Source organism: Amblyomma americanum, chromosome 8 (assembly GCF_052857255.1).
Source record: "Amblyomma americanum isolate KBUSLIRL-KWMA chromosome 8, ASM5285725v1, whole genome shotgun sequence".
NCBI classification, from domain to species: domain Eukaryota; kingdom Metazoa; phylum Arthropoda; class Arachnida; order Ixodida; family Ixodidae; genus Amblyomma; species Amblyomma americanum.
This window is the reverse complement of record NC_135504.1, coordinates 9,900,916-9,924,668: the sequence shown is the minus strand read 5'-3', so window position 1 is coordinate 9,924,668 and position 23,753 is coordinate 9,900,916. Positions and strand designations below refer to the sequence as shown.

At 47.5% G+C, this 23,753-nt stretch overlaps 2 long non-coding RNA genes across 2 annotated transcripts; both read left to right on the top strand.

Moving 5' to 3' along the window:
- The first annotated feature begins 11,887 nt into the window (after positions 1–11,887).
- LOC144100533 (uncharacterized) lies at positions 11,888–14,196 on the top strand. The gene is made up of 3 exons (XR_013307710.1): positions 11,888–11,978; positions 12,094–12,221; positions 14,148–14,196. It is a non-coding gene; the product is annotated as an uncharacterized LOC144100533 (long non-coding RNA).
- Positions 14,197–14,655: 459 nt separating this feature from the next.
- On the top strand, positions 14,656–17,416 carry LOC144101730 (uncharacterized). Its single transcript, XR_013308053.1, has 3 exons — positions 14,656–14,685; positions 15,989–16,151; positions 17,400–17,416. It is a non-coding gene; the product is annotated as an uncharacterized LOC144101730 (long non-coding RNA).
- Positions 17,417–23,753: the final 6,337 nt, after the last annotated feature.

Genomic DNA, 23,753 nt, shown 5'->3' with positions numbered 1-23,753 from the left:
TAGGCAATACAAATCCTACAGACAGTCCATAGACAATCTATACATTTTTGGCCGCACACCTTTAGTAGACTTTTGTCTATAGACAGTCTATAGACTATGAGTAGACAAAAATAAATATCTATAGGGAGGCAATAGAGTCTATAAGAAGTCTATAGACTGGCTATGGACCATTTTTGTAAGGGAAGAAACAACAGGACACAAAAATGCACAGATAGGAGAACACTGAACATCCATAAAGCGTCGGACGTATCGGATGTTACGAGTGACTGCGGAGAGAAACGGCATAGTAGTGGTAAAATTCGGACTCTCTCAAGGACCGTAAGAGGACGCTCGCACAGTGGTCTTTGCGTGAAGTTATTTTGAACGACTCAGGGATTTCAGTGAGCTGGTTGAAGCTTTGAAGAATTAAAGAGAAACATGCATTTATTTTTTTTTGTTTCGGAAGTTCCAGTTGGCGTTTAATTATTTGACAGCGATGTTGTACAGTTGGGAACAGCACGCTTAATTATTAGACTGGAGTCCCATTTTCAGAATAAACAATACAAATAGTTCCCTCGACTACTGTGGTAGGAATATCATCCATCGAATAAGAAAAAATCAATTTTTTTTAGTAGCTGCTAGTGCCTGCGGGGACGAGTAAGCATTCCCATGTTTCATTAGGCCCACGGGGCCCACTGCATATCATTTTAATTTCACGTTGAAAAGTGCAATCAATACGCACATTATGAGTGAAGTGTCAATTATAGGAAACTGGAAATCCAATCCAGCTGCTGTCCACACGGTTGAAAACCCGATTGGATAACTAATTTAACTTGACCTTAACTGGAGCGCGATTGGAAACCCTTAATCCAAATATATCTCCAGCTTGAATTAATAGTTCCAACCGAGATCAGTATTGCTCCATTTGGAACATCCAATAAGACTGAATGATTATTTTTACTCGTTTTGCACACCGCACTCTACTTATTTTCAAGGATACGATTGTTTACGCAAACGCACTATTGGCATCCAAAGGCCCGTTGGTATCCACACAAACACTGTTTAAAGTCTTGCTCTGTCAATGGAGGGATAATTGAAAGTTGGCTTTTGGGGAAAGGAAACAGCGCAGTCTCACATATCTCTGCGGACACCTGAACCGCGCCGTAAGGGAAGGGACAAAGGTGGGAAAGAAAGACGAAAGGGAAATAAGAGGTGCCGTGGAAGAGGGCTCGCAATAATTTCGACCACCTGGGGATCTTTAACGTGCACTGGCATCGCACAGCACACGGGCGCCTTTTGCATTTCACCTTCATCGAAACGCGGCCGCCGCGGTCGGGTTCGAACCCGGGTGCTCCGGATCAGTAGCCGAGCCACCACAGGGTCTCCTGTGATTGGAGCACAGGTGGAGAGGGCAATAAATAGGAAGGGAGAGAAGAAAGCACACTTGCGAAAACAACGTTCCCGCAACCGGAAGACAACCAAAAAGCAGGTTTCACTCATCGTCACTCACGAAATCATTCCTTGCATCCCGAAGCAGGAGCGGTTGAAGCTAGCCGCGCTACGGAACGAAACAACCTCCGTACGAACTATAAGTCGCACGGTGTCGATACGCGGAAACAACATTGCCGACGCCTGAAACACAAGTAAGCGTCTCCAGCAGCCACTTTCGTACCTCGGTGTGCTTGTAGCACCGTGGTTGTAGCGCACACAGGATTGCCGGATCTCCGAACGCTCGTTCCGTGCGTCACACGATGCTGATGCGCAAGCGCAACACGGCTCACACGTCAAAAAGCCGCTGTTTGCTTCGATACCCGCTCGTTGTCCGGCACTGTCTGTGCAGCGCAGTAGAGTCAGCATTCCTGAACACTCACGACGACGATTTCGTGCATCCACACGCGTGTCACGCCTCAGCGCTGGTCACGAGATCAACAAACTCCACATCCGTTCTTATAAAATTGGCCTATAGACAGTCTATAGGCTTCTTATAGAGTCTAATGTCTATCTATAGATATTTATTTTTGTCTATTCATAGTCAATAGAATGTCTATAGATAAAAGCGTACTAAAAGTGTATGGCCATAAACCTGTAGATTGTCTTTAGACTGCCAATGTGATTTGTTTCGCCTATAGACTGTTCTCTAGGATTTGTCTATAGAGAGTCTATATACTTTATAGACAGAAGTCTGTGGACAGTCTATAGACTGTCTAAAAATTTTTAAGGGCGCAGCCACGGTCCTCCATGTTGTATACGGTAACGGTAAGCAAGCAATCAGGTAGGCCTGGAACTACCATAAAAATCGTTCTTTTCCGAGGCGATAAAGTGCCGGGAAAGTTCTCTTTTAAGCATAAGATTGAGTTCTGAAACGCTTCACGGCGCTGTTATGTGACAGTAGACGGAAATAAGTATAATGTCAGTTTGGGAATTTATTTCTTTATTTATTTTATTTACAAACACTGCAATTCCATGAAATGGGGCAATGCAGGAGTGGTACAGAAGGTTTCGCATGAAGCTAAATTATTAGGAAAGTGCAAGATTGAAATAGTAAGCCCAAAAATTACAGAGAAAATAGTATAGTATCAGTAAAAAAACACATGAGTAGGCAATTATCGCGCAAAGTGATCATCAGACATCTGACGTTATGTGCCATTCAAATCGTTCCATAATTCGACTGTGAAATGAAAACATGAAAATTTAAAGCAGTCTAAAAACGGCACAACCGGCAAGATGTTAAGCGGGTTGGTACGGCGAGTGACACGTACTGAAGAACTCAGGAAAGAAAAGGGGGCGTCGATATAAATACGCTATAAATAAGAAATAAATACGATATAAATACGAATAAGGAGCTAAGTGACCCCGACATTTCTAGTCTCTACACATAATTAAAATAGGGGGCCCCAAGGCTAGAGGCGCCCTAGAAATTTGGGTGTCGATGCGCGCATGCGCTAAAGCCAAGGCACGCTCATGAGTTCGAGCCTATTGCACCATGTTTACACTACAGTTTTACGGCCTATAGACTGGCGACAGCAGCGCATGCTCGGCCATTACCGGGGTTGCGAGCACTTTAAAGAATCTCTTTTAGCGTTACGTAATGTCAGCGTTAGCCCACACTGTCGTGAGAAGAGCTGTGAGACATGGCGACGCGCTGCTCGATTGCCTCAGACTAAATAAAGCATCACCGTCACAATCTTCGGCACGTTATCTCCCTCTAAATTGTCGCAGTTGCTTTTAATTCGCAAACTGGCACTGATACGTCAAGGTATATGCGAAGCTAGCCCATGTTTTTCAGGTAATTTAGCGATGTGTAAGCTTTTAAGCCTAACTGTATGCCGTGTACATCATCGTCACAGAAATGATAGTACGTATCTAGCTTTGTATTAGCTTTAACAAAATCCTTTATTTGCTTATATTTCTTTCTTTGAAAACAAAACAAAGACTGCTAATGAAGTCACCGTTGTCATCAGTAATTTCTGAAAAATGTCCCTCCACCCAGAGTTTAAGACCTTTCACTTTCACTAGATGGCGCCACAGCGTGCACTTTCAATAAAGCAACGCTGCGTCACGGCAAACTAAAAATGTCTTCGTTGCGCTGATTACAGCGTTCGCAATACAGAGAGCGCTGCTTACTCATGCTCACTGCGTAAGCCCAACTAAGACTTTGATAGGCAATTACTCTCTGGTACATATCAACGGCATTTACACTTGCGCCGCTAACGGATTCAACTTAAGATTGATCGCGGTTGATGTCACATACAGTGTGGTAAAGGTGGCAACGTATGAGCAACAGCTAGTGCATGCTTGAATGTGTAACTATTCTGGTGTGTCCGGTTCGTTTGCGTGCTGGCATGATGAGTCACTCGACTAAGTTTTGTTCACAAAGGGATAATTACGTTGCTGCTCACATCAGCTTTACCACGCTCCCCGGGCGCCTGTCTCGCTATTTTCGCCTCAAAAGCAGGGAGCACAGTTTCGCCTCCATCGAAACGCGGCCGCCGCTTTCAGGATTACCCGCCGCGGTGGCTCAGTGGTTAGGGCGCTCGACTACTGATCCGGAGTTCCCGGGTTCGAACCCGATCGCGGCGGCTGCGTTTTTATGGAGGAAAAACGCTAAGGCGCCCGTGTGCTGTGCGATGTCAGTGCACGTTAAAGATCCCCAGGTGGTCGAAATTATTCCGGAGCCCTCCACTACAGCACCTATCTCTTCCTTTCTTCTCTCATTCCCGCCTTTATCCCTTCCCTTACGGCGCGGTTCAGGTGTCCAACGATATATGAGACAGATACTGCGCCATTTCCTTTCCCCAAAAAACACCAATTAATAATATTATTATTATTATTATTATTATTATTATTATTATTATTATTATTATTATTATTATTATTATTATTATTATTATTATTATTATTATTATTATTATTATTATTATTATTATTATTATTTAGAGTGAAGCTTTAAAAATATTAACCAAACTTTCTTACATTTCTTCGAAAGCGATTTATGAGGAATGTATTAGGCCTGATGTCGCGTGTTTTAGCGGTGTACGCATTGCCTATATCTATTGTTAGCAGCTCTGCGACTGTTTGCGCAATTTAAAGTCATGTTATCAAGCGTCGTATGCATTTTACATCCAAGTCCTGTATGACCCTGAAAATCAGGCTTAGAGTATTTTCAAATAACATTTAAAAAAAGGGAAATTCTCAGCAGCGTGCCGCATTTTCATGGCCCTGGACTGGCGCAGAAATCCGCCCAACTCCAGCATTCTTGGGCAAACATTTGGAATATTGGAACATAACAACTATACTGTTATGGAAATATTAAAGGCAATGGTCTATTCTTCCGATGTGTGGCAAAATCTTTCTTGTAACGTTTTTCCATCGCTCGCATCCAACAGTAAAAACTACTATTGAAAAGCAATCGGGAACGTTTTGGACGACGGAAAAAACGTTAATAGCAAAAAAATGCAAACTTTCCGGCAGGAAGCCTGCGGATATTTTTAGTGTTATAGTGAGAGCTTAGAATACATGAAAAAAAAACTGCGTTCATAAATTCTTTTCCTTCGAAAAATGCTATTGGGCATAATTGCTGGTTGTGTACCCGCTTTCAATGAAACGGACGCCTAGGAAGCGATACCGAGTACTTTGTTCCTCTCGACGTCGTTGCCTTTTTTTAGCGAGTAACATGTAGTCGCTGTAACCTGACACATACACCCGGATATTCAAACGAAACACATGCCCTCTGGTATCTCACTGTTCGTGTCAGCAAGCAGCTATTGCGTTTTAACAAACAATGTCTGTTCGAGAGCGAGAGGGAACAGGCGATAGAATGCGACAGTGTGTTCGCTGCAAACACCTGCCGGCGTAGGATCACCTCCGGGTTGGAAACTTTGTTGGTCGTTACCTACAGCAGGTGCGGTCTTTCGAGATTTGTGCTGTGCAGCTTGCGTCGTGGAGCTGTGCCATCTGACATCATTTGTCTTAGCGTTTCATTTCACTTCGTTTTTATTCCGTTAAAAGTTCTTTTTCACTGGCATTGCAGACGGAGCGGTTTAGAAGGACTAACAAACCTCGTAGCCATGTTTCAGGAAATATTGAAAAGTTGTACGTTTCCACCACTCAAATATTAGGCAGAAACTTGCCTATTGAAAAAAAAACCACAACAGAAATTTTTTTCTTGTCAGAACAGATTTTTCTAGGACACTCCCCAGGCGGTCCCCAGGCGGTCGAAATTATTCCGGAGCCCTCCACTACGGCACCTCTTACTTCCTTCTTTCTTTCACTCCCTTCTTTATCCATTACTTTACGGCGCGGTTCAGGTTTTCGCCGATATGTGGGATAGATACTGCGCTATTTCCTTTCTCCAAAAATTAATTTTCAATTTTCCGACCCAGGGGGGCAAAATGAGACAGTGCACGGGGCGCAATGAGACGGCCATCACAAATTCATGTATTACTCATCGTGGAGTGAATTCACGCAAAATTTGCTCCATGGGAACCAATTAAATTTTTTGTGAGCCAACCCTCATGACAAACACTGTAGCCAGACAGAATCCGAAACTGGTTGGCGTGATGACTTGCTAAAGAGAAGGCAGTTTTGCAGCCAAGCTTTCCGTGTGCATTGCCTACACAATTCTGAATTTCCCGCATTATTCGCAACTTTCTTCTGTTCTAGTGTTACAGCTGTTGCGCTTTCGCTTAGTCCATTCGAATGGACAGAAGGCTTATTTCGTTTCTCAGTATGCGTGAAGACCACATTTGGAATGTGTTTAAAGAGGTCGGTTTCGCTGCAGAGTACGAAAAAATATTCCCTGTAGAAAATCACCCCTTTTCGAACACTTTCGCGTACACCAGGCTTACTTCGCTATTTTTCTCTCTGCTTGGGAAAAAATATATATACTCATCGGCCTTTTGCTAAGTTGCTAAGGCTTAAGCCAGATAAACATCCAATTAATTTCATAGCATGCTTAAAAGTTGCATGCAGGGCGCTAAGTACCTGAAGGTTTCATATTGTCCTGTAGGACGTTTGGCCCCGCTCTGGCCTGCATTCCTGAAGGAGAGAGAAGGTATAAATGTAGGCAGGGGAGTGGCAGAATCACGTGATCACGTGACGGACTTTACGTTCGCTGCAGCTGGCGCGTGACAGGCGTAACTGGAGATCAATGGGGAAGGCCTTTGACCTACGGTAGAAGTAGCAGGGCTGCTGGTGGTGATGATGGTTACGACTAATCATGTTTGACTCAGATCCAGGAATAGCAGCTGGCAATTAAGGCCAAGCTCCGTGGACAAGTTAGTTCAACGCTGTGAGTCACCAGTGGTTTTGGCTCTGCAAGAGTGCGTTTCGACGAAAGGATCATTCTCTGACATTACCGCAAAAAGAGAGAGAGAGGAGAAAATATGCCTGCAATGGCCGTAAACGTACCATCCCTGAGACAAGCAGCGAAGGAGGCCTATGCATATATAATACAGGTGGCGGCGACAGCTCTGATACACCTGTGTACTTTCATGTCTGCCATTTGTTTCCAGATGTCCGGTTCATTCGTCACCGTGCATGCAACGCCCACCACTTCCTGCTCTTCCAGTGTAGGGGCGAAAACAGCGGGCAGAGGATACGCGCGGTATGTTATGCAATGATTGTGCACCGAAAAAGGCCTAACTAAAATATCCTCGCAGTAACCCCTGGATAAAAAATGATGTTATGAAGAAATGGAAGGCGTGGTGCCTGTCTCAATGTGGGCGGAAGCCTGAACCGGGCTGTGAGGATAGAAAGGTAAAGAATGATGAAAGACGGGGGAGAGATAGACAGAGAGAGAGAGAGAGAGAGAAAGACGTTGCCACCATCACTGTAGTGATGTGAGTGAAAGGGTGAATTGCCATTGGCTGCAATGTCGTCATTATATAGTAGCGTAGATACCGCGCCCTGCCATAAAGAGACCCAAGGATTCTAGCTGTCACAGAGCGAAGCGCTCCCATCTCATGACCCAGTCTTTGTAAACGATCAGCTTTCTTCGACTTCAGCTGTAACCATGGCCTTCATCACCGTTTTCGTTTCTCTTTTACTTCTGGCTTCCATAACCTCTGGAACTACATCCTGGATCTGTGAGTAATGCTCGACAAGACTCGATGTTCGTTGAGGCGTTTGATGCGGCATACAGCAGAAAAGGTTGATTCGCATTTCTTTTTTAAATTTTCAAGTATGATATATCCAGCAATCTCGGAGAAAAATTTTGAAAATTTTAAAATTGTGAGACAATACAAGGGAAGAAACGTAATGTAATGGTCCATTTTTCTGATACGTAGCAAAATATTTTTTAAAAGGTTTTCATTTGTCGCCTCGAACAGTTAGGTCTCCCACAGAAAACCAGTTGGTAAAGCTTTTGACGAAAGAAAAACGTGAATAGAAAAAAATTCAAAACTGCTGTCAGATGATCACTGAATATATTTATTGTTATACTGAAATGTTACATTATATGAAAAAATTTCGTTCATAAATGGTTTCCCATTCAAAAATGCTTTTGTCCAGAATTGCTGGGTATGAATGCTTTTCACACCATGCAGGGAATCACTAATGAAAACGTGATGTAATTGCAGCCAACATTGCAGTCACCAGCATGAGGGGTACTATCGGAGAAAAACGTCTCCCTGAGCCGAACCCCGTAGCCTCGTTATCGACCGGTGGCTGGATACCACATTTTGGAGGTGATAGTCCTACTTTCCTCACGAACCCTGAATGTGATGAGAAGATGGGGCACGGTTGATACGGTTATTCTCAAATAACCATTCAAGCTGTTTTACCTTGTCTTATTGTACATGATCCTCCATCTTATTTATCATTAGGCTGCCACTTTAAGTGTGATACCCTGTCAAGGGACGTGAGGACTAATAAGTGAAGTTGGGAGAAATTCTCCGATCAATTTGTTTTTTGCATCCTTTCGCAGTGCCTTTCCTAGTTCAAAATTTGAGCACGTAATCCACTCTCGCGTGTTGAGTAGTGTCAACGATTGAAAACAAAAAAAGTTATTTTTCACCTTGAAATAAGCCGTTCCTTGCTGATACAGATACTACGAGGTGCGAAAAAGAAGCAGAGAGGAAGTAACGGTCGTTACCTTAAAGTTGCTTCAATTAGCCACGTCTGTAATGTAGGAGTACGTAGAATCATTCGATATCAGTGGATGCACAACCCAATAACTTAGCCATAAGATGGAAGCCCTTTTTATTTTGGTACTCTCAAAGTAAGCACAAGTTACCGTTGCCTGCATCCTATGTTATCGAGGAAATAGTGAACAAGACAATCAAGGTCGCAAATTCTCAGCGGAAGGAAAAATTAAGAAGTTTTCAAGCTATAACGGATTAAATTTTAAGCTTCATGGTGTCCATATGAGCGTTTACATTTCGTAACCTGTCGCAATCTCTTCCTTCAAACTTTCAGCTTCCTGTATCGACGTTAGCATCAGCAATATATTGGAGATCGGTAACGTGAGTATTCAAAGGCTGCATTTGCCACAATAGTGTTAACGCATTTCTTTGCAGTTTCATAGATATTAGTTCTTCGCGGCAGGAGAAAGCCAATATCTTGGAAAGTTGCGCTGTGTCGTAAAAAGTTCCTCTTTCTCTGTCTGAGGTCTTCGTCAAGTGAACACGTGACCTTTAATAGCTGAACTTTTTTTGTTCGCTTTATTCCTGAGCATACGGCAAACGGAATTTACGCTTTTTGAAAATTTATTGTTGCTGTTTTTCCAGTGTATCGGCACCTCTTCGAACTTCTGTGGCAGTGCGTCCGTAAGTCTATATCTTGTTTGCATGCACTATTTATTGAGCACTACTGCTTCTTTAATTATATGATTGCTCTGTAATATCGTATTCTCGCATTTTGTGTGTGTGTGTGTGTGTGTGTGTGTGTGTGTGTGTGTGTGTGTGTGCCTTATACAGTTTCTTCGCCAGAACAGCTTTCGGTGTTTTATGCCCAAACATCTCGTTGCTGGTGAAATATGTTTTCCTTGCATGAAAGTCGACAAACCAAGTCTATAAATTAAAAAAAGATTGAACGCGTCATGTTCACTCCTTTTTTTGTCCGTGTGTTTTTGAGCGCAGTAGCCCCCTTTTGCAAGATGAATAATTCGCATCGTTGGTTAAAGCCCGAAGTCCTAGCCACACAGGAGTTAAAGGGCACCATTTCCGATCGGGACAATGTGTTTATTAATGATCATCTCGAGGAAGGCTTACATACAATCAAGTCCAGTTTCACGGGCAAAAATTTTGAAAATTGAAAAATTGTAAGAGACTTATGGAAATATTGAACGTAATGGTCCATTATTCTGGTATGTAGCAATTCTTTTAAAGTGTTTCCATCGATCGCATCGAACAGCTAAGACTGTCGTAGAAAACCAATGAGGAACGCTTGTGCAGCTAGAAGAACGTGGATAGAAAAAAATGCAACCCTGGCGACAGGAGATCTGCGGATATATTGATTGTTATAGTCAAATTTTACATTTTATGAAAAAAATTGCGTTCATAAACGATTTCCAGCTCAAAAATGCTTTTCTCCAGAATTGCTGGGAATGACAAACGTACAACCTTAAAGCTACAGCTTATGTCATTCTTATCTATCGTGTCGAAGTTTGATAAATCACTGATTGAGTGAGTTATTCGCAACGGGGCAGCGCCAGTAAGGTTACCCGCTCGTTTCTTCCCCTTCGATTAGAACGCGTTGAATGCAATGACTTCGACATACCGTGTACCGTCTGCTCAGTATCATTAGAGTTGAATGCATGCAGCACTGCTTAAGTGAGCGCCCGAATGCAAAATAATTGCGTGAGCAGCTCCGGCTAGCCTGTGACGTATGCGCAGTCGAGATATAAGGAAGCAATGATCGCGAAGGCGGAGAGGCTCACTAAAAAAACATCTGCTTATCGTGCCTTTCTCCTTGGACGCTACTTGCATATAAGGAAAGAAAACTGGCGATGACGTTGTAGAAAGGATGCGAGCATTCCGAGTACTATTTACCTTCAGGATCCGGTAATGAATACAAACTTTCATTATTTCTAGATATTAATCGTGGTCACATTCCTGTAGAACTGCATCAGTTAATTTTACAGGCTCCTACAAACAGGCGCGCGCATATGGCGATTCAGTGAGAGCTTAACGGCGTGCGCGATAAATACGGTGGTTTAGCAGCAAAGAGGAAGACCGTCCAGTAAGGCGTCTTATAGAGTAGATCATTAGCGAGGGACGAAGAAAGCCACACACATGGCATAAGCACTAGACTATTTTAACTGAACTGGCTTCGAAAGCACTTTAGATTTACAACAATAATCAGAATAGGGAAACATGCAACGATTCGACAAACATGGACGACAATTGCAGTCATTTATAGCTGTAATTTCTATCCAAAGCATGATGAAGGATGTGTGGAAGCTTTCCCAGTACAAACATCTCACCAAGTTTAACGAAACTCAAAGGTAAAATTGGAGAGGAGGGAAGTGAACGTTTTGTTTTGTTTACGTTCTTTTAAACTGTGCGCTGGAGAAAATTGCACCATTATGAATTCTTTCTTTGGGATGCAATGAAAGCAGCGTGGTATACGTTCACGTGAACCCCCAAATCTTTCACCTTCTTTTCTGGGTTGCAGACAAATGGCTTGAGCGCAGGACTCACTGAATTCACCAACGTAAGTTTTATGTTTCTTTTCTTCGTCTCCTTACTTAAGCAATGCGCTGCACATATACCCTCCAATGGTACTTTGCCTGTTCTCGAGCTCTCGTCTAATTCTTCCCAGCATTCTGTGCAACACCGCTTCAGTGCAAACTTCCCAGCAATGTCTTGCGACTTCTTGCCGCACTTAATATTCACATCTATACCCGTTCATTTTCGAGAATAGGCCTGGATTGCCATTGACCAAATTTCTTTTGTTTTTTTTTTCATTTCGTTTCTGTTTTGAGAGTGCGGAGACATCTCCGCACATATCGATAAAAATAGTTTAGTTTAATTTATGGTTTATCGGGTTTAACGTCCTAAAGCGACTCAGGCTATGAGGAACGCTGTAGTGGAGGGCTCCGGATAATTTATACTCTCTGGCGTACTTTAGCCTGCACTGACATCGCACAGTACACGGGCCTCTAGCATTTCGCCTCCATCGAAACGCGACAGCCGCGGCCGCGATCGAACGCGCGTCTTTCGGGTCAGCAGCCGAGCACCTGCTCGCGCTGCCTCACTTCACTGCATAGTGTGACCAAGAAGCCTAAAGAAAAACGATAATTCATTAGATTTGTTTAGTACTTTGTCCCCCCTCGCGATTCCGCCATCGTAATCCAAATTTCTTTATCTGAAACTCGTATCCTTGTTTGAAAGCACTCTTACTGCCTTCATTTTGAAAAGATCACAGTGCGTATACTGTACGCCAATATATGCTTTTGCAGTGTGCCATACAAGGCATCTACAAGTACGGCTCCCCACAGGGAATCACCAGGACAGTAGCGCCTCTCATTGCATTAACAGCTGACCATGACGTTCGCAGTGAGCATATTTTTTTCTTTGCTTTTCGTTTTTAATGGCCAGTGCATCTGGAGGGCGATGGGTGGTAGCAAACATATTTTTTGGTCGTTCATCCTTCTTTTGACCCACTCTTCAGCCGGCGTGAATGTTACTATGTTAGCTGGCCTCAGCCTGTGCGACCCAGTCAGCTGCATCAATCCGCTACTCAGGAACGACTCCTGCGACAGCGCCGTCAAAATACGGCTACCTGCCAGCATTTCCAAGGTAGGTCTTCGCAAACAGCGCAGCTTCAGCTTGCCCTGCTTCGCAACTTTTTTCGCATTTCAAGGCATTAGTGGTAGTGGTTTTATTAAAAATAATAGTAAAAAGGAAAGATGAATGAATGAAAAACTTTATTGGTTCCTTTAGGAAGTAGTAGCGGTAGAGGACGAAGTCTTCGTCTTGAAGCTTGGGTCCTCCTTGGCCGTGGGTGGGCCCCTAGTCCAGGGCTCCACTGAGTCGGGCCACCTCGCTTGAGTGTGCTATGAGGGCCCTTTGGACCCCTAGCTCGCAGCTGGTGAGCCGGCTCTTCCATTGCTCCGCACTTGGTGTTTTGTGTTTGTGGAATGCTTGATTTCTTCCGCACTCCCATGTGGCATGATATAGTGTTGGTTTTGCTCCGCACCACGGACAGTTGGCGCTATACTGTGTGGGGAACATCTTGTTTAATATGTATAAGTTTGGGAAGGAGCCTGCTTGCAGTCTTCGCCGTCCTGTGGCTTCCTCCTTGGATAATGCTTTATGTGGTGGGGGGTATTGGAATCTTAGCCCCTTATATAGGCTTAATAATTCCGAATAGCTGTCCCCGCAATTAATCTGGGGCCCCTCCGGAGTTAATGAAAAGGAAGGAAAAGATTTTTGCTAGCCCCGGCATCTGCCATCGATACTGAAGCACCTGAGCTGGGGCAGCGGAAATAAAGTATAGCAGGCAGAATGGAGAAATGAAATGAAAGAGGTGAGGGGACAGGAAGAGAGGATAGGGGGAAGGCATTAGTGCGTAACTTTTTGAAGCGAAAGCTTCACTGGTCTAGCCGCGGAGCGTTTCGCGTAAGCTGGAGTTTGACCTTCAGCCGAGCCGCAGGTGTTTCGCCGCGTGCTGTCGCCGAAAAATTGAAGATTGTTTTTTTTTTGGGGGGGGAGGGGGGAAGGAAATGGCGCAGTATCTGTCTCACATATCGGCTCGCACCTCAACCGCGCCGTAAGGGAAGGGATGAAGGAGGAACTGAGAGAAGAAAGAAAGAAAGAAAGAAAGAGGTGCCGTAGTGGAGGGCTCCAGAATAATTTCGACCACCTGGGGATCTTTAACGTGTACTGACGTCGCACAGCACACGGGCGTCTTAGCGTTTGGCCTCCATCGAAACGCGACCGCCGCGGTCGGGTTCGAACCCGGCATCTCCGGGTCAGTAGCCGAGCGCTCTATACTACTAAGCCACCGCGGCGGGTCATCGCCGAAATATTGAAATCTGGTTTTTGGGGAAGGAAATGGCGCAGTGTCTGTCTAACATCTCGGCGGACACCTGAAGTGCGCCGTAAGGGAATGGATAAAGGAGGGACTGAGAGAAGAAAGGAAGAAAGAGGTGCCGTAGTGGAGGGCTCCGAAATGATTTCGACCACCTGGGGATCTTTAACGTCAAGCTATGAAACTATGTAGCTATCTAAGTCAAAACCTCAATCAAGCATCGTTGAAATGAAGGCGGTATATCTTACAGGGTCTAGGGCCGAAGGCTTGTGGTCAGCAGTTGTGTGAAAATAAAACCTTACAAGCGACCACCTGGTTATCTTTAACGTGCACTGACATCGCACAGCACACGGGCGCCTTAGCGTTTTGCGTCCGTTTTTATGGAGGCAAAACGCTAAGGCGCTCGTGTGCTGTGCGATGTCAGTGAACGTTAAAGATCCCCAAACGGTCGAAATTATTCCGGAGCCCTCCACTACGGCACCTCTTTCTTCCTTTCTTCTTTCTCTACCTCCTTTATCCCTTCCCTTACGGCGCGGTTCATGTGTCCAACGATACATGAGACAGATACTGCGCCATTTCCTTTCAGCAAAAAACAATTATTACAAGGTGCCCTATGAAGAATCGTTGTGATGTTTTGTTTCGGCATTGTATTTTATCATTTGTTCTAATATTTTTTTCATACATGGAAACAGTGCTTCAGAACCACGGCCGTGACGTGTACGCCTGCATCACCTACCACCGTAAGCTGCTATTCGTCAAAATAACTTCCTTTTTCCGCTAAATTACTCTCCGACGCTTTTGTAATAGTGTCGCCGAATTCATCGTGTCACTACCCCTTAACGTTAACACCTACTCAGAATCTCTTTCTCGGTACTTTTTTGCCACAATACAGTTATTTTTTAGAACGAATGACGATTAGGCTGCCTGTTTTGCTGTTGTGGTTACTTAGTGGATGAAAAGCCTGCTATCTGAACTTATATTTAAATAGTAATGCTGAATTTTCACCGCTGTAGGCTTCTCATGAACCCCATTTCTTGGGTGGCGTAGAAAGCTAAGTGAGCTACGTAGGACACTGATGCACCACAAAGCCCCACTTTAGAACATCTTATAGCAGCCGGTGTTGCCTGTATCCTATTTGATAAAGACGCAAGAAAAGCTCAACACTATACACTTTTGAACTGGTTCCTCTTGCAGGCTAACATGATTCAGTATCTGTTCCAAGCCATTGTGGTAAGTACTGATTTCAGAATCCTTTTTTAGCTTTCTCTGGTCATGAATTCATTCTGTTAAAAAAAAAGAGAACATTAATACAACGAAAGAACTAGTCATCACGAGAGGTGCCTGAGTCCATCAGGCGTAAGCAAGCCGGCTTTTCGTTTTCATAAAAGGACATGAGTGAAATAAGTTGAGCTTGTTCGGTTACGGTCTTTTCGAAACAGAGCGAAGGACAGGTCACGAAAGGACGGACATCACGGGCACCGACTGTCAGCTGGGGATTTATTTCAGGAGGCAAGAGAATATTGGCATTCAACCTATATGCCATTCACGTCGTTCAAATCTGATCCAGCGAGACTTTAATTTGAGCTAGTTGGTGAATAGACATAGCTAATGGAATACAACGTCGCAAGAAAATAAGGACGGGAACATTCAACAGACAGGGCTGACCCGTTCTGTCTACTTTGTGTTCTCGTTCTAGTTTTCATGCGCCGTTGTATTCCATTAGCTATGAAGTCTGATGGTTTCATGCTTCCTGAAAAAAAAAAGAGGCACTTGATAGTCAACGCTCCTCCTAGCTGTCCCTCCTTTTCCCGTTATTTGCGCTGTTTCAAGAATAACCAGAAATAGTTATGCTATTAAACTTCAAAATAATGTGGAGTAAAGTTAAGTAATTTACACTCCCACTTTTTCTTGCCAATACAAGGCCTAATTCGAGTATAATTTTCACAATTTCTTGTATTTCTGAGATCGTTCTACTCAAGAATAAGAGTTCGGTGATCTCTGAGGTCGTGTGGGTATTGAATTAAGCTGCGTCCGAACAATGCATCGCCGTGGTGCATCGGGCAGGGTGGCGCACCAAGCTCTCCCATAGTGTTACTCAAAAGTGCCATGACCTGAAGGAAAGTATCGAAACACCAGGGCAATGTCTTGAAAAAAAAAATCACGGGATGGTTACGACTGTGTAACCGGAGACTCCGCGATAGCTGTGTAGGCGTTTAGTTTTGGCAGGCGGCTCTTCTAAACAGAACCACCCGTAGCCTTATGTGACCCAGATTGGCCGTGACATAAGGTGACATCAGACGACGAGACAACCAAACGCACAGCATTAATAAATACCTTAACACATCCTACGTGGTGTCATGCGGGATGATAACCACACCCGGGTTGCAATGGTAACCGTTGGGTGCGTTACCATGATAATCATGCATGGTAACCATGATAGCCATGGTAACGTACCCACCGGTAACGCCGACGGCGACGCGCAAGTCAGGGACGGGCACCTAACAGCTATCGCTGTAAAAATCCTCCCCCGCAGTGCGCCCTGCGTGAGCTTCCAGTGGACCAGTTCCGCATAGTGATCAAGGGCATCGCATGCCAGCTCATCAACGCCGTGAACGCGGCTGTACAGAGTGACTCGTCGCTTCGAATGGATTTCCTCAGCTTCGGCTCGACACTGACCACCTCTCTCAATGTCAACTGTGAGTATCGCCTGTGTTTGCTAGACCCTGAACTACCTGTAGTGAGCACTGTATGCGGCTCTTAGATCACAAGAAGCACCTTGACGGTCTGCAGGGGTCTTGCGACTACCATTATCTTAAAGGAAGTTCGAAGCAAGAGGAAATGAAACGTACAATAACCACGTCTTACCATGTCTCTTAGCTCGAGTTATCCTTTCTGTCAGCTGAAGCACCGCCCTTCAATAAGACGCTGCGTGCTAGGGCAGTGCGCGGCTGTCGTCTCCTGTTATTCCTTCCCCGTTACCCTCAGCGCCGGAGCGGGTCAGTGCCGATGCTAGCTCATTCACGCCGGAGTCTCTATGACGTCATGACTGCGGCAATAGAGCAGCTGTAAAAAATTCGCAGAGACATCTAATTCCATAGTATGGTGTCAATGCGATTGCATTAGCAGCTGTTCATGCCTTTACCGGAGGGGACTTAATTTCCAGTCGGAGCAGGTAACTTCCTTCCAGCTAGTGGTTATGTTCCGGTCTTGTAATGTCCCTTCCTTTCAGTCAATGGGCGAATTTTATGACCAACGGCGCATTTTGTCCCGTGGAGCATCTAAAGTTGTGGCATTAAAAATAATGATGTTAATTGTTCTGGTTCTTGATTGCCTGCGATTCGCGCCTTTTATTCACCCCTTGGTTTTCATATTTTAATGTCAACTGCATCGGTGTAATGTAATTGTAATTGGTTTTTGGGGAAAGTAAATTACGCAGTATCTGTCTCATATATCGTTGGACACCTGAACCGCGCCGTAAGGGAAGAGATAAAGAAGGGAGTGAAAGAAGAAAGGGAGAGTGAGGTGCCGTGGTGGTGGTAGTGGTTGTTTATTCAAATAATAGTAAAAAGGAAGAAAAGATTTTTGCTAGCCCCGGCATCTGCCATCGATACAGAAGCACCTGAGTTGGGGCAGCGGAAATAAAGGATAGCAGGCAGAATGGACAAATGAAATGAAAGAGGTGAGGGGACAGGAAGAGAGCAAGAGAGGTGCCGTAGTGGAGGGCTCCGTGCACGTGCACTGACACCGCACAGCACACACGGGCGCCTTAGCGTTTTCCCTCCATAAAAACGCAGCCGCCACGGTCGTTTTCGGACCCGGGAACTCCGGATCTGTAGCCGAGCGCCCTAACTACTGAGCCACCGCGGCGGGTTTATGCGAGGGGAAAGTGCCTGTCTTGGAGTCAATTTTGATGGCTTTTTCATTTTTTGCCTTCACGATTTCAGGCCCTCTCTCCAGCTGAGGGAAGACGCTAACAAAGGCACGGCACTCGCCAAGCAATCCACTATGTTGTTCTCGGCAACGTGGAAAAGCAAGCAACAAGAAACGGTCCTTTTGCCGCACGACGAATAAAACCAGCACCGGAACCGGATAAGTCTATGCCGCTACTTTTCTGTCTTCCTTGGCAAACGGAGCTGCCAAGCTACATGCCGTTGTCTCGATATTGACCGATCTCGAAACAAAAAAAACTTGGGGGACACTTAAGTTAACCTTAAGGTATGACGCGAAAGCATTAAAGGGTCCGCTAGGGTGGCTTAGAGGACCCCTGGCGCACCCTTCTGCAAACATCGACACGCTTGTTGCCATTACGCACTGCTTCATTGCACGTCATTGTTCATATTAATTGGTGATGCAAATTAGTCACAATAATTAACAAAGTGCTCCTGTAGTGTAATTCGCCTACTGTGCGGGTGAGGTGCTCGTTCAAGACTTCAAGACGAACATACCTCAATCGTATAAAGGTAGCGAGCCCTGCACCCGACCCAAAGGACCACGGCTCAATTTCACGTTACAACCTTTCTCCTTTTCACCAAAACTACTTTTCTACGCCGCTACCATCTCGACCAATCAGGATTTTCCATTCACCACGTGCCCCGCCGCGGTGGCGCAGTGGTTAGGGCGCTCGACGACTGATCCGGAGTTCCCGGGTTCGAACCCGACCGCGGCGGCTGCGTTTTTATGGAGGAAAAACGCTAAGGCGCCCGTGTGCCGTGCGATGTCAGTGCACGTTAAAGATCCCCAGGTGGTCGAAATTATTCCGGAGCCCTCCACTACTGCACCTCTCTTCCTTTCTACTTTCACTCCCTCCTTTACCCTTCCCTTACGGCGCGGTTCAGGTGTCCAACGATACATGAGACAGATACTGCGCCATTTCCTTTCCCCCCAAAACCAATTATTAACCCGACCGCGGCGGCTGCGTTTTTATGGAGGAAAAACGCTAAGGCGCCCGTGTGCTGTACGATGTCAGTACACGTTAAAGATCCCCAGGTGGTCGAAATTTTTCCGGAGCCCTCCACTACGGCACCTCTTCCTTCTTTTCTGCTTTCACTTCCTCCTTTATCCCTTCCCTTAAGGCGTGGTTCAGGTGTCCGGCGCTTTTGACAACGTTCACCGCGCACCAATTCTCGCGGTGCTTGAGGGGGCCGGTGTGAGCGGGCGCCTTTCGCGATACGTTCATGGCTTCCTGAGCGGGCGCACCATGCGCGTACGAGTAGGGGGTAAGCTCTCCAAGCCTCGCCCGGTCGACATGGGCGTGCCGCAGGGCTCTGTCCTATCACCATTTCTGTTTAATGTGGCCATGTCGGTGGTGCCGGCCTCCCTCCCCACGAGCGGGCGACACCATGTGTACATGTCCATATATGCAGACGACATAGCTCTGTGGTGCCGGGGACCACCGGGCGAGGCGTTCCGCGTGCGGGGGTGCCTTCAGGGAGCCCTGACCGCAATCGATGCCAGCTTGCGCGGCCTTGGTCTGTCGCTGAGTGCGGACAAATCGGTGGCCATGGCCTGCATTTCGCGCTCGCGCGCGCACCTTGCGCCACTGTCACTGGACGGGACTCCGATTCCTTGGCGTAAATCGGTGCGGTACCTTGGCCTGGACATCGACTGGCGCCTTTCCTTCCGCCCCGCGGCGACCAAGGCCTGTCTGCAGATGAAGAGGATCACCGCCGCCGTGCACAAGCTCACCGCTCGAGGCCAGGGCATCTCCCAGCAAGCCGCGCTGCGTCTATACAATGCCGCAGCTTTGGGGGCGGTGCTCTATGCGCTGCCGCTCGTCACGGTGCGCAAGCCGTGCTGGAAGAAGCTCGAGCTTCAGCACCGCAAGTCCCTGCGCGTGTGCCTAGGCCTGCCCAAAAACTCGCATTGCGCCGCAACGCTGGCCGAGGCAGGAGCGTGGCCCCTTGAGCTCCAAGCAGCGCGCAGGGCACTGAATCACATCGACCGGCTTCACCGAGCACCGGACGGCGGCTCGCTGCTGCAGCGTATGCGCTCGCACCCGCGCTCACGAATGGGCGCGGCGCTGCTTGAGTATGAGCAATTGACCCAAGGCCCACCCCCCTACGGCTCCTGCGCGCCCTGGCCTGCTGCCTCGGAGGTACAGCGAGAGATCGTCGGCATCGCGGGAAAGCGGAGCACACCCCTCTGCGCTGTGCAGCAGCTGGCCAGAGCCGTCATACACGAGGAGCTCAAGGACCATCTCCTCGTGTACACCGACGGCTCAGTGGCCCGCGACAGCTGCTCACTTGCTGCGGCGGCTCACCATCCCCGCCCTGCGACTGCACAGCCAGCAACACGCAGCCTTCCTGGGCTCCTCCACCACGGCGGAGTTGATGGGGATCCGGCTCGGGCTGGACCTGCTGCTCACCCTCGGCTCTCCGCCGCCCAGGAGTGCTCTGCTGTGCGACTCCCGCGCCGCCCTCAGCCGCCTGCAATCTAATGGCCGCGGTACCCCACTAGTGCGGGAAATTCGCTCGCGCATCGAGCGCCTCGCGCAGAGAGGTTGTGCCGTGCGTGCACAGTGGGTGCCCGGTCACTGCGGCATCGCCGGCAACGAAGAAGCTGACGACCTCGCGACCGCTGCACACCAACTACCTGCCAGCGATCTGCCCCTTGCGCTGGAGGACGTGCGTGCGGCCATTCACGACCATCTCCGAAAGCACCACCCCGACCCACGCATCGCGGGAGGTGAGCGCATCGACAGTGTCACCGGCTGTCGCGCACTTACACGGTCACAACGTGCAGTGATCCTCCGCGCGCGCATTGGCTGCGTGTGGCCCGGGGAATGACGAATGCGTCACGGAATCGCGACGAGTGATGTGTGTGACGGATGCGGTGCAGTGGAAACACTAGAACATCTGCTCCTTCGCTGCTCCGCGTTCGCCGATGCTCGTCGCGATATGCTCGCGGCCTATAGGGCGCAGGGCATACTACCAGACTCCATCAAGACGCTAATGCGGCCGCAGGGCAGTGCGCGCACTCGTGAGCGAACTTTGGTGAGCCTCTGTGCATTCCTCGAAAACACGGGTTTGACGTCCCGTCTGTTCTCCGTCAGGTAGTTACACGCAGTGACCGAACGCTCCGAGAGTTCTACCTTGAACGATTAATAACTGGACGCCCCACTCCAGTTGTAACCTACACAGTGCTGTGCGCATGTGTGATTTAATTCCTCTAAAATGAACTAATCACGCGCACAACCTGGACACATTTCTTATTGTGTAAATAGTTTGTACATACTACTTCTCCCCCTGTCCTCTATTCCTGTCCCCTCACCTCTTTCATTTCATTTCTCCATTCTGCCTGCTATCCTTTATTTCCGCTGCCCCAGCTCAGGTGCTTTAGTATCGATGGCAGATGCCGGGGCTAGCAAAAATCTTCTCCTTCCTTTTTACTATTATTTTTAATAAAACCACTACCAGCACCAACGATATATGAGACAGATACTGCGCCATTTCCTTTCCCCAAAAAAACCAATTATTATTATTATATCAATTTTTTTAAATGTCTCTTTCACCTTTTACACGACACCTGGACAAATTTTTTATTGTGTTAATAGTTTGTGTCCATTACCTCTCCCATAGCCTCTCTTCCCGTCCCCTCACCTCTTTCATTTCATTTCTCCCTTCTGCCTGCTATCCTTTATTTCCGCTGCCCCAGCTCAGGTGCTTCAGTATCGATGGCAGATGCCGGGGCTAGTAAAAATCTTACCCCTCGTTTATTTTTGTTATCTTAATAGACCACTACTACTACTTCCACGGCCGCGGTGGTATGCCCTCTCCTCCAGCAGCTACATTCATGGTCCATTCAGTGTAACAGGGCCCGAGTAGACCGGCCGAGATTGTGTTTGACAAGACCCTTTGAGAACCCAAAAACGCATGCGCTCAGCTGCAAGCCCAGAAAACCTTGCTGACCTTAGCGAAAATTGTACTCGAATTTTTTTATATATACGAGGCAAGCAGAACTTCGCGCTGTCATGACGAAATGAAGGGTGAGACTGCAGGCCTGCAGATACGCTTGTATTTTTTCGAGCTGGCACGGTGCCTTAATAATAATAATAATAATTGGTTTTTGGGGAAAAGAAATGGCGCAGTATCTGTCTCATATATCTTCGGACACCTGAACCGCGCCGTAAGGGAAGGGATAAAGGAGGGAGTGAAAGAAGAAAGGAAGAATAGGTGCCGTAGTGGAGGGCTCTGGAATAATTTCGACCACCTGGGGATCTTTAACGTGCACTGACATCGCACAGCACACGGGCGCCTTAGCGTTTTTCCTCCACAAAAACGCAACCGCTGCGGACGGGTTCGAACCCGGGAACTCCGGATCAGTAGTCGAGCGCTCTAACCACTGAGCCACCGCGGCGGGGCAACGTAGATGCTCCATCTGTCATTCGAAACAGCAAAGAAAGTTCTTCGTGCTAAAAAGTAATATAATAATAATAATTGGTTTTGGGGGAAAGGAAATGGCGCAGTATCTGTCTCATATATCGTTGGACACCTGAATCGCGCCTTTAGGGAAGAGATAAAGGAGGGAGTGAAAGAAGAACGGAAGAAAGAGGTGCCGTAGTGGAGGGCTCCGGAATAATTTCGACCACCTGGGGATCTTTAACGTGCACTGACATCGCACAGTACACGGGCGCCTTAGCGTTTTTCATCCATAAAAACGCAGCCGCCGCGGTCGGGTTCGAACCCGGGAACTCCGGATCAGTAGTCGAGCGCTCTAACCACTGAGCCACCGCGGCGGGTGCTAAAGAGTGCGGAAACACGGGAATGGCGTCACAGAGAGAAAATTCACAACCAGCCACCTTCAAATCGATTTTTTTTCAATTGTGATGTCAAATGTCCCTAATATTCTGGTAACACGCGGCCACACTTCGAAGCTGCCCGCCAGAACAGACGGTGCTCAGAATAAACATTTTAAATTGCAGCTAATAATACAGGTACATATCACTCCATTTCAATTGCCCTCGACTGAAAGACTTATAAGCGTTGTTGTTCGGGCGGCTGACGATGTGAGTGATTAAGATTTCATACGCTGTCACAGTAAGGGACCATGATGATGATGAATCAATATTTATTAAGCCTGAAGTAAATCGATGCTGCACGCAGGCACCAGACGGGGTGGCCCCCTAGTTACGGGACCCATATTTTTCCAGCAGCTCCTGGTCCCTGTCCGTCAGTGCGAGCTAAATCGGTAGGGCGGGGCTGGATAACAAGGTCTCCCATCGCTCAAGGGGTTGGGGAATGGGGGTGTTGGCGGGAAGGGGAGGAGGGAGGTCTTGAGTTTTGTGCACTCTGCCAATATCTGCGGCAGGGTGCCCTTTTCTCGTCTGAAAAAAGGACAGAGCACATAGTGTTCCGCAGGGTACATGCGGTTCATCAGTACGGGATGCGCAAGCGATCCCGCCTGCGCTCGACGCAGGATCATCTGTTGTTGCCTTGTGAGTTTGGGGTGCGGTTCTGGCAGTCTGCACCTTCCTTCACGGTACATACGGGTAATGTCCCGAAAGCTGGTGACCGGGTGCAGTAGCTCTTCCGGCTCGTGCTCGGCCCGGATTGACATTTCTCGGGCATGGTAGTCGGCGATGATATTGCCTGCTACCTGCGAGTGAGCCGGGACCCACACGAGCTCTATGGCTCTTCCCAGAGGCTTGCACTTGGATAGAATGGCTCGGGCCACGGAGGAGATTGCCCCCCTGCGGAAACTTCAGTACGCTGTCTTTGAGACGGTGACCACGGTGTCCACGCTCGGCTCTGCGAGTGCGAGAGCCACGGCCACTTCTTCGGCAACTGCGGGGTCTGTTGTCTTCAGGGACGCGCTGACGATCAGCCTGTTTTTTGACGTAACCACCACCGCTGCACGGTCACTGTGTTTTCGGGGCGAGGCGCCCGTGTAGAGGACCCTGGGGTTCTCTTCCAGCTTCCGGGCTATGGCTTTGGCCCGCGCGGTGCGCCTCTCGTCGTCCTTGCCCGGCGTCAGGTTCCGGGGAAGGGGTTTGGTCTGAATGGTCGTCTTCCAGTCGTCCAGAAGGGCCGCCTTGATGGGTACTGGCTCGATCTGCCATCCTATCTTGCGTAGGACGGCTCGTCCGTGTTCCGTGTGACTGAGCCGTAATCTGTGATTAGAGAGGTGGGCTTCGATGAGATCCTCCACCGTGTTGTGGGCGTTCATGTCTAGCAGCCTTTGCGTGGACGAGTATATGGGCACGCCCAGCTGCTTGCTTCGTTGCCTTACGAAGCATAGTGTTTAGGATGTCCCTATTTGCCTTCGTCATCTGGAGACACGGGGCGGACTACTAGGTAACC